This window comes from Leptonychotes weddellii, chromosome 11 (genome assembly GCF_054177405.1).
Source record: "Leptonychotes weddellii isolate Sample4059 chromosome 11, ASM5417740v2, whole genome shotgun sequence".
In the NCBI taxonomy this organism is placed as follows: Eukaryota; Metazoa; Chordata; class Mammalia; order Carnivora; family Phocidae; genus Leptonychotes; species Leptonychotes weddellii.
Window position 1 is genome coordinate 89,819,116 of NC_138379.1, and position 10,479 is coordinate 89,829,594.

The 10,479-nt window shown below is 37.4% G+C and overlaps 1 protein-coding gene across 2 annotated transcripts in view; it reads right to left on the minus strand.

Moving 5' to 3' along the window:
• DDX10 (DEAD-box helicase 10) overlaps nt 1–10,479 on the minus strand; it is a 288,714-nt gene that overhangs the window by 83,455 nt on the left and 194,780 nt on the right. The window lies entirely within an intron of this gene.

A 10,479-nucleotide genomic window follows, 5' to 3' on the forward strand; every position in this document is an offset into this window, starting at 1 on the left:
AGTGCCATGACATATTCAAAGTGCTGAAAGGAAACATTTTCCAACCAAAAAATTCTCTACTCAGCACAGTTATCATTCAGAATTGAAGGGGAGATCAAGAGTTTTCCAGATAAACACAACAGCAAAAAAAGAGTTCATCACTATTAAACTGGACCTACAAGAAATGTTAAAAGGACTTCTTTAATAAAGCTGAAAAGAAATGACACTAATTAATAACAAGAAAATATATGAAAGTAAAAATCTCACTGGAACAGGTAAATATATACAAAAGACAGTGGATCAATCATTTATAAAGCAAGTAGGAAAGTTAAAAGAGAGTAGTGGTAAAAGTACCAAAACTATAATAATTAGTTAAGGGATGCATAAAAATATAAAAATGTGACATCAAAATACAAAATGTGTAAGGGGGATTAAAAATATAAATTTTTCTACTGTGTTCAAATTTAAGTTCCTATCAACTTAAAACCAACCATTATATACAAAGGATGCTATATGTGAACCTCATCGTAACCACAGAACACACGAAAAAAAATGAGAAAAAAATCTAAACATAATACTATAGAAAGCCATCAAACCACAGTGAAAGAGAGAAAAAAGAAAGGAATAGAGGAACTACAGAAAAGCCAGAAAATAAAAAGAAAGGAATCCATGCCCAATACTAAAGAAATTCATCATCAATCACAAGGAAGGAGGGCAAGAGAAGAAGGAACAAAGAAGAACTACAAAAACAACCTGAAAACAATAAACAAAATGGCAATACATGTATACCTATCGATAATTAATTACTTTAAATGTAAAAAGACTACATTTTCCAATCAAAAGACAGAGTGGTTGAATGGATTTAAAAAAAAAGACTAACTACAGAATTAGGGACACACACAGACTGAAAGTGAAGGGATGGAGAAAGACATTCCAGGCTAATGGAAATGAAAGCTGGTGTAGCAAAACTCTTATCTGACAAAACAGACTTTAGAACAAATACTGTAATATAAGACAAAGAGCACCACATAATTATAAAGGGGTCAACCCAGCAAGAATATGTAATATCTATAAGTATATATGCATCCAACCTATGAGCACCAAAATATATAAAACAAATGCTGACAGGCCTAAAGGGAGAAACTGACAGCAATGTAATAATAATAGGGTACTGTATAACACCCCACTTATGTCAATGGACAGATCATCCAGAGAGGAAGTCAATACAGAAACATCAGCCTTAAACAACACATTAAACCAGATGGGCTTAATAAATATATATGTAACATTCCATCCAAAAGCAACAGAATGCACATTCTTCTCAAGTACATATGGAACATTCTTCAGGAGAGCTCACATATTAAACCACAAAACAAGTCTCAATAAACTCAAAAATTTAAATCATCAAGCATCTTTTCCAATCACAATGGTATAAAGAAGAAAACTAGCAAAACCACAAAAACATAGCAGTTAAACAACATGCTACTAAACAACCCATAAGTCATTGAAAAAATCAAAGGAGAAATAAAAAATTATCTAAAGACAAATGTAAACAGAAATATGATATACCAAAATCTATGGGATGCGGCAAAAGTGTTTCTGCTGGTAAGTTCATAACTGTACATGCCTCAAGACCTCAAGAAACAAGAAAAATCCCAAGTAAACAATCTAACTTCACACCCAAAGCAACTAAGAAAAGAACAACAAATAAAGCTTAAAGTTAGGAGAAGAAAGGAAATAATAAAGATCACACCAGAAATAAATGAAATAGAGACTAAATCACAGAAAAGATCAGTAAAACTAAGAGCTGGTTCTTTGAAAAGATCAACAAAATTGATGAACCTTTAGCCAGCTTCATCAAGAAAAAAGGAGAGAGGACTCAAAAAATAAAATCAGAAATAAAAGGTAACAACTGACACCACAGAAATACAAAGGACCCATAAGAAACTACTACAAACAATTATATGCCAACAAATTAGACAATCTGGAAGTAATGGATAAATTTCTAGAAACACACAATCTTCAAGGAATGAATCATGAAGATAGAGAAAATCTGAACTGACCAATTTCTAGTAAGGACAGTGAATCCTTAATCAAAAACTTCCCAGAAATAAAAGCCCAGGACCAGATGGTTTCACTGGTGAATTCTACCAAACATTTAAAGAAGATTTAATGCCCATTATTCTCAAATTCTTCCAAAAAATTAAAGAGGAGAGAATGCTTCTAAACTCATTTTACAAGGCCAGCATTACCCTGATACGAAAAACCAAAGACACCACCAAAAAAAGAAAATTACAGGCCAATATCCTTGATGAACAAAGATGCAAAAATCCCCAACAAAATATTAGCAAACCAAGTTCGGCAATACATTAAAAGGATCACACAACACCATGGTCAAGTGAGATTTATCCAGGGATGGAAGATTGATTCAACATCCACAACTCTACCAACATCATACAGCACATGAAGAATAAAAATCTTGTGGGCACCTGGGTGGCTCAGTTGTTAAGCAACTGCCTTCGGCTCAGGTCATGGTCCTGGGGTCCTGGGATCAAGCCCCATATCAGGCTCTCTGCTCCGCGGGGAGCCTGCTTCTCCCTCTCCCACTCCCCCTTGCTTGTGTTCCCTCTCTCACTGTGTCTCTTTCTGTCAAATAAATAAATAAAATCTTAAAAAAAAAAAGAATAAAAATCTTGTGATCATCTCAATAGATGTAAAAAAACATTTGACAAAATTCAGCATCCATCTATGATAGAAACTCTCAACAAAGGGAGTATAGGGGGAATGTACCTCAACACAATAAAGGGCATACTGACAAACCCACAGTTAACATCATTCTCAATGGTGAAAAAACAAAAAAGCTTTCCTTCTAAGATTAGGAACAAGACAACAATGCCCACTCTTGTCACTTTTATTCAATATAGCACTAGAAGTCCTAAGCACAGCAGTTAGGCAAAAAATTAATTAATAAAAAAATATAAACAAACAAAAGTCAGAAGTAGAAAGAATCGAAAAGGAAAAAGTAAAACCATCACTATTTGCAAATGACATGTTACTACAGAAAACTCTGAAGTCTGCATCAAGACACTGTTAGAACTAATAAATACATTCAGTAAAGTTGTAGGATGCAAAATTAACATACAGAAATCTGTGGTGTTTCTATACACTAATGAACAACTGTTAGAGAAATTAAGAAAGCAATTTCATCTACAATTGCATCAAAAAGAATAAAATACCTAGGAAAAATTTTTAAACAAGAAGGTGAAAGACCTGTATACTAAAAACTGTAAGACACTGATGAAAGAATTTGAAGACTCAAATAGATGGAAAGATATTCCATGCTCATGGATGGAAGAATTAGTATTGTTAAAATGTCCATATAATCAAAGGAATCTATAGATTCAATACAATCCCTATCAAAAAAAAAAAATTCTGATGACATTTTTCACAGAACTACGACAAATAATCCTAAAATTTGCATGGAACCACAAAAGATCCTGAGTAGTCAAAGCAATCTTGAGAAAGAACAAAGCTGGAGGTATCATGTTTCCTAATTTCAACTATACTAAAAGCTATAGTAATTAAAACAGTATGGTATGGGCACAAAAAAACAGACACACAGGTCAATGGAACAGAACTAAGAGTCCATAAATAAATCCACATATATAGAGACAATTGGGATAAATGAGCCAAGAACATACAATGGAGAAAGGACAGTCTCTCCAACAAATACTGCTGAGAAAACTGGTCAGCCAAGAACTAGACTGCTATCTTACACCATACACAAAAATTAACTCAAAATGGATTAAAGATGTGAATAGAAGACTTGAAACCATAAAATTCCTAGAGAAAAACTTATGCAGTAAGCTCTTTGACATCAATCTCGATGATGTGTTTGTAAATCTGATTCCAAAAGCAACAGAAACAAAAGCAAAAATAAACAAATGGGACTACATCAAACTGAAAAGCTTCTGTACAGCAAGGAAAATCATCATCAAAATGAAAAGGCAACCTACTGAATGGGAAAAGATATTTGCAAATCATATCCAATAAGGGGTTAATATCCAAACTAGATAAATAACATATGTAACTCAACAAATAAAAAAAAAAAATTAAAAATTAGGCAGAAGATGTGAATAGATCTTTTTTTCCAAAGCAGACATACAGATGGCCAGCAGACACATGAAATGATGCTCAACATCACTAATCATGCAATTCAAAACTACAATGAGATATCACCTCACACCTGTTAGGATGGCTATTATCAAAAGGCCAAGAAATAGCAAGTGTTGGTGAGTATGTGGAGAAAAGAACCCTTGTGCACTGCTGGTGTGAGTGTGAACTGGTGCAGCCACTGTGGAAAACAGTACATAGATTCCTCAAAAATTAAGAACAGATCTACCACATGATCCAGCTTTTCCACTTCTGGGTATTTATCCAAAGAAAATGAAAACACCAATTCAACAAGATATATGTACTCCTATAGGTTCACTGTAGCATTATTTACAATAACTAAGATACAGAAAAAACCTAAATGTCCATCAATAGATAAATGGATAAAGATGTGACATAAATAAACAATGGATTACTATTCAGCCATAAATAAGAACAAAATCTTGCTATTTGTGACAACATCAATGGACCCTGAGGGCATTATGCTAAGTGAAATAAATCAGACATAGAAAGACAAGTACTGTATGATTTCACTCATATGTGGAATCTGAAAACAACAACAACAAATGAACAAACAAAAGAATACCACAACAAGCTCATCGATACTGAGAACAAACTGATGGTTACCAGAAGCAAAGGGAGCTGGCGGGGTAGGTGAAATGGGTAAAGAGGGTCAAATCGTATGTTGATAGATGGTAATTAGACTTTTGGTGGTAATTATTTTGTATCCCATATAAATGTCGAATAACAATGTTGTATACCTCAAAGTAATATAATGTTATATACTAATTTTACTTATAATGGCAAAAACAAAAGTAAACAAAACCAAACAACAAAAATGAAAAAACCTAAGCAAGGTACAACCTAGAACTCTAAAAGGAGAGTGGATAAGGAAATTATGGTGTATAAATAATGGAATGCCATATAATCATTAGTTATGATTCCATTCTACATGAGGCCATGTGAAATGAAGGAAAGGATCATCCTAAGAAAGTGTTGTTCTCAACAGTCTTTTCAGTGAAAACAAAGTTGCCATGCACCAGACTATGGGTAGCAGCCAAGAGAACCCGACTCGTCATTACCCTTGCTATACGGTTCGTCAGAAATGACCCTAACACTTCTGAAACATGACAAACTCCTGTCATTGAGTCCCAGTTATTCAGTGGGTGGCTAAATGACAGAGAAACAGAAAGCACAGAGCAAAAACCGGGACCACAAATAAGGTCAAACTGGGAACCTCCTAAACCCCAAATTGCCCAAAGAGTCTTTCCCATCCTAACCCTCACCCCAGAAAATAACACTTTCCCTCCTCAATGGGTAGCATCCTTTCCCCTATGAATCGCAAGATAAATAATACTGCTTTTCCCCACACCCAACCCAACAACCTGCCTTTTAAGTTTCTCCATTCATGCTATTAACCACACAGGATATTCTTTTTTGTTTTGTTGTGTTGTGTTTTGTTTTGTTTTGAGGACAATGACAAAGTGGAGAAAGATAAAATGAACACAATTTAAAGAAAGTCAAGTAAAATTAACTCCTTGTCAACCACAATTCACATGAAGTTCTGATCAAAGCCCTATGAAATGTGATAATTCATGGAACTTTGTATTTCACAAATAAGAAGAGAAGATGGAGATTTTCCCTTGAAAGCTGCTAGGCAGATTAGAATCAGGGATAAATCTCCTGAAGTTAAAAAGAGTGAAAGGGGGGCGTCTGGGTGGCTCAGATGGTTGAGCGTCTGCCTTCGGCTCAGGTCATGATCTCAGGGTCCTGGGATCGAGTCCCGCATCAGGCTCCCTGCTCCTTGGGAGCCTGCTTCTCCCTCTGCCTTTCTCTCTCGCTCTGTCTCTCATGAATAAAAAAAAAAAAAAATCTTTAAAAAAAAAAAAAGAGTGAAAGGAAAGAATGACAGGCACACAATAAAGTCAATATATCATTAAGCTGAGCTGACTTCTTTCCTCATCTGCCACCCACAACTAGATCCACCAGTGAACAGGGATTCAAGTAAATGGAACTGTAGTCAATAGTATTTTTCTTTTCGGGCGCCTGGGTGGCTCAGTTGGTTAAGCGACTGCCTTCGGCTCAGGTCATGATCCTGGAGTCCCTGGATCGAGTCCCACATCGGGCTCCCTGCTCGGCAGGGAGTCTGCTTCTCCCTCTGACCCTCCCCCCTCTTATGTGCTCTCTCTCATTCTCTCTCTCTCAAATAAATAAATAAAATCTTAAAAAAAAAAAATAGTATTTTTCTTTTCATAATTACCTAGACTCTGAGAAGAAAAAAAAAAAGTCCCCTTAAAAAATAATCACCCCCTAGATTCAGAACCAAAAATTCCAGTAAAATTCATATAAAATATATAACGTGCCATAACTGGTCCCAACCAAAAACAGTTAAAAAGAAATGAAAATGCTTCCTGGCCGTTTTCCTTCCCCAGAAATTTGTCTCTGAGTCATACACATTTCTGTTGCAGGTGGAAAGCCTTCCACACTTTACAAAGCTGACTGTTAAGTCTTGGAAGAGAAGTTGGGAAGCAAGATTTAGTGAAGAAATGTCACAGAACAACATGAGGAGACACCACACAGATGAACGTGGGTCACCTCCTTTACGTAGGAGACAAATCTTAAAGATAAAGCAAGTTCACTCAAAACCAGAAAGCTAACATGGAACACAGTTGAAAAATAAAACAAAAACCCCAAACAAATGAAAAAGCAGGTAAACAAAAATCCTTCGTCAATCTTTTGACACAGAGCTGTGTCACAGAAGCCGAAAAGAACAGCTCCTGATATTAGATGTAAAACAGTTTACTCTGTGCAGGAAAAGGCATCAATCCATATCGAAGTTATCATGTCTAAATTATGCCAATAGTCTCAGTACAAATTATAGATGTAATGGGTCTTATGCCACCTAGAATAATGGACCACCAGTGTAAGGATTTTTTATAAAGTAACCTGTCAGGGCCAGAGACTGGTCTGTGAAAAAAACAGTAACATATTATCAGGCAGTAAAAGTCTAACCACAACCTTCTTCTCTTTCCTTTTTTTGTTTGAAAAAGGTTAGGATTATAAATATTAAAAACTTAATTTGACTGAATAATGAATATCTTGAACACCCAGCTGCTTCTTTTTCATCGTATTCAATACTTTGTAAATTTTCATCATTAGCAATTCACATGAAGATGGCCATAAACCAAACATGATGAATGCTACTAGATATACAAAAATTAATCTTATATTACATGCTCAAGACCAAATCTCTCAGCTTGTGAGGCACAGCTAAAAGGAACAATTCTAGTGAAAGAAGAGTTTAATTGGAATATGGTTAAAGATACTCTTGTTTCACTTCAAAGGCCGCACTGTTGAGAAGGGCAACCTCTCTTCTCCCTGTTCAGGCAAGACTTAAAACTTCACTCAGGTTAAGCTTAGACGTCACTCCCTTCACGAAGCTTTTCCAGAGTCACCAAGCCCAGGTTAGTTTCCTCCCTTGCTCTCTGCGCTCATTCCCTACCTGCCCTGCTCACCCCAGCCTCCCCCCCATCCCCTCCCCCACCAGATCACGGCATGTATCCATTCTATTGTTTTGTAACTGCATGCTTAGCTGTCCGCAACCTCTGCTAAACTAAAAACTGTGACAGCAGGAAAGGTATTTTTCTTTATGTTTCATCCTCTGTACCTGTACTCACTATCACCTGGCATATGATTACTAAAAAATTCTTAGTTGAAAGAATGCACAGAAGAAATATTACAAGCTGGAGACTAACAGGTAAGTGGATATTTCTAACTCTTAAAAAAGCAGAACATGATTTAAATAATACAGAAGGTTCTTACTCCAGTTCTTGGCACCACATCTTGAAAACAGCCAAATATTTTTATTGTGAAAGCAATATAAATACATTAAATAGCCTGTTGGGGAGATCAAGAAATAATGAATCACTTAGTAGCACAAAGACCATTCTAATATTTGAGGTCTTTCTTCCTCTGAAGGTATGAAAGTCTGTATCAAAACTCACTAGCAAGAACACGATTCTGTGCCGTTCCTAGCAGACCAATGAATCCCAGATGTCACCAAGTCCACTACAGCAAAGAGCTAGGTTCCTACCAAACTGCTCTATTTTAGTAACAACGACAACAATGACAAATGCTAACACATTTTGTAGTAATTCCACCTATGCTAATTCCACAGTTAGGAGGAACCAGAAGGGAAAGCTACCGAGTAAAACACAGCCCGCGCCAATGTGTACGGAGGATGGAAGATGAGGAAAGGAACCACACGGTGTCAAAGCAAGCTCTCCCTTCTCCATTTTCAAAAACAGCACATGAAAGCTTGGAGCCCTGATGGAGCTCGGGCATCTGCTGCTGACTAGCCAGCTGACATCCTTCTGTACTATGGGGGACACTACTGTTCCTCCTATTTCACTGCTCTCTTTCTAGGGATAAATGAGCTATTAATGACAGCATTCTTTTTTTTTTTTTTTTTTAAAGATTTTATTTATTTATTTGACAGAGAGAGGCACAGCGAGAGAGGGGACACAAGCAGGGGGAGTGGGAGAGGGAGAAGCAGGCTTCCCGCTGAGCAGGGAGCCCGATGTGGGGCTCGATCCCAGGACCCTGAGATCATGACCTGAGCCGAAGGCAGACGCTTAATGACTGAGCCACCCAGGCACCCCTTAATGACAGCATTCTTAAAGCTCCTTCAAAGGAACTCAAGGTCACATTATTTTCATTGTCGCTGAGAACTCTTTTAAGCAAGAGAACTCTTTCTGTCATGCTAACTTAAAGGAGCTGAATCTCGCACACCAGAATCCCTGGAATCAGTGTTAGAGATGACAGTTCTGAGAATTCTACAGAGGGTTCAGGACAGGTTAAATTCTACTGCACTGTGCACTGCACTGAGGGAGACAGAGGTACGCTCTTTAAAACCCCATCACGCCTCCCTGAGGAAGAATTATAGACCCCAGATTCAGTCATTCTCCACTACATCTGGTTCTCCTTTGCCTACTTCCTACTGACTCTGTGTCTCTCCACGTAGAGAGACAAAAGTGTTACTCATGCTGAATATTTAGGGGTATCACTGAGGTAAAGGACAAAGAAATCCCCAGAGGAAACTTTCAAAGGAAGTGGCTCACGCTACTTACTTTGGGACTGAGCCATTTTCTAATTGGTGTTATCTGGTCCCATAAAAGTAAACTCGTATCGGAAAAATGTGAAGTTAATAAGCAGAGAATAACCCACTGGGAGAGCAAAGATGACCAAGAGGCTGACACACTCACCGTTGCTGCAATTACTGAGCTGAGGGTAGAAAGAGTGCAGCAAATAAAACCTGCGAGCCTGCCAGGAGAGCCCTCTAAAGCTGATATCACAAAATCCTAGCCCCTCTTCTTGTTTATGGGCAGCAAAGAAAGAAAGATGCAGCCAAACTGGAACCATACAGTAGAACTGTACTGGTGCTGGTATTATAAACAGCAGTAGCAATAGCAATTACCAGTCAAAATTCCAGTGTATAGGGATTTACTTGTGAACACTTTTACTTATCTAAAAACAATTTTGGTTCTAGTTCACACTTATCTTTATTCATTTTCACTAAGGTCGTTTTAACAGAGAAGGGGAAAGGGAGAAAAATGGAGGTAGAGTATATACAGGAATTTCACATGAAGGCTATACCTTGTAACTACCCGACCCCCTGCCTTAGCTCGGGAATGGCAAATAGGTTTTATCTTGGGCAGGAATCCCAACTGACTGGTACAGGCTGTACTGAGAAGGGCTGCTTGGGCTAAATGGAAAGGAATATAGACAAAGTCTATACTGGATGAGGGACAGGGAAATGAGTCTAGTCCAGTGGGAGATTCTGGCAATGTCTGAAGATATTTCTGGTTGTCCCAACTGGGGAAGCGTTAGTGGTAGAGGCAAGGGATGCTGCTCAGGAGTCTACGATTACTCCCAACCCACCAAAACAAAGATTATCTGTACAGGAGTTCAGTAATTTGAAGTTGGTAAACCACGATCTAGTCAAATCTATCCTATAGTCAGTTCATCAATCAAGCCTTTACCCAAATGACATTAAATTGGTCTTCAGACAGTGTTCCTGAGCTACCCTTCCTAATGCTAGGGTAATTCTATATAACTTCTTTGGAGTGTTAGAACTATGAAGTCAATTTGATTTACACACATTACCCTTATCTGTCCCTAACTTAGTATTGTGATCACAAATTATTTTATCCCCTGAAGCCTTGGTTTCTTCATCTATAAGAAGAGAGGGTTAGACTAGATAATCACTGTCATCACAAACAAAAACAAAACTACTAGGAAGTCCTTACATGTGCCAAAGGGAATAAG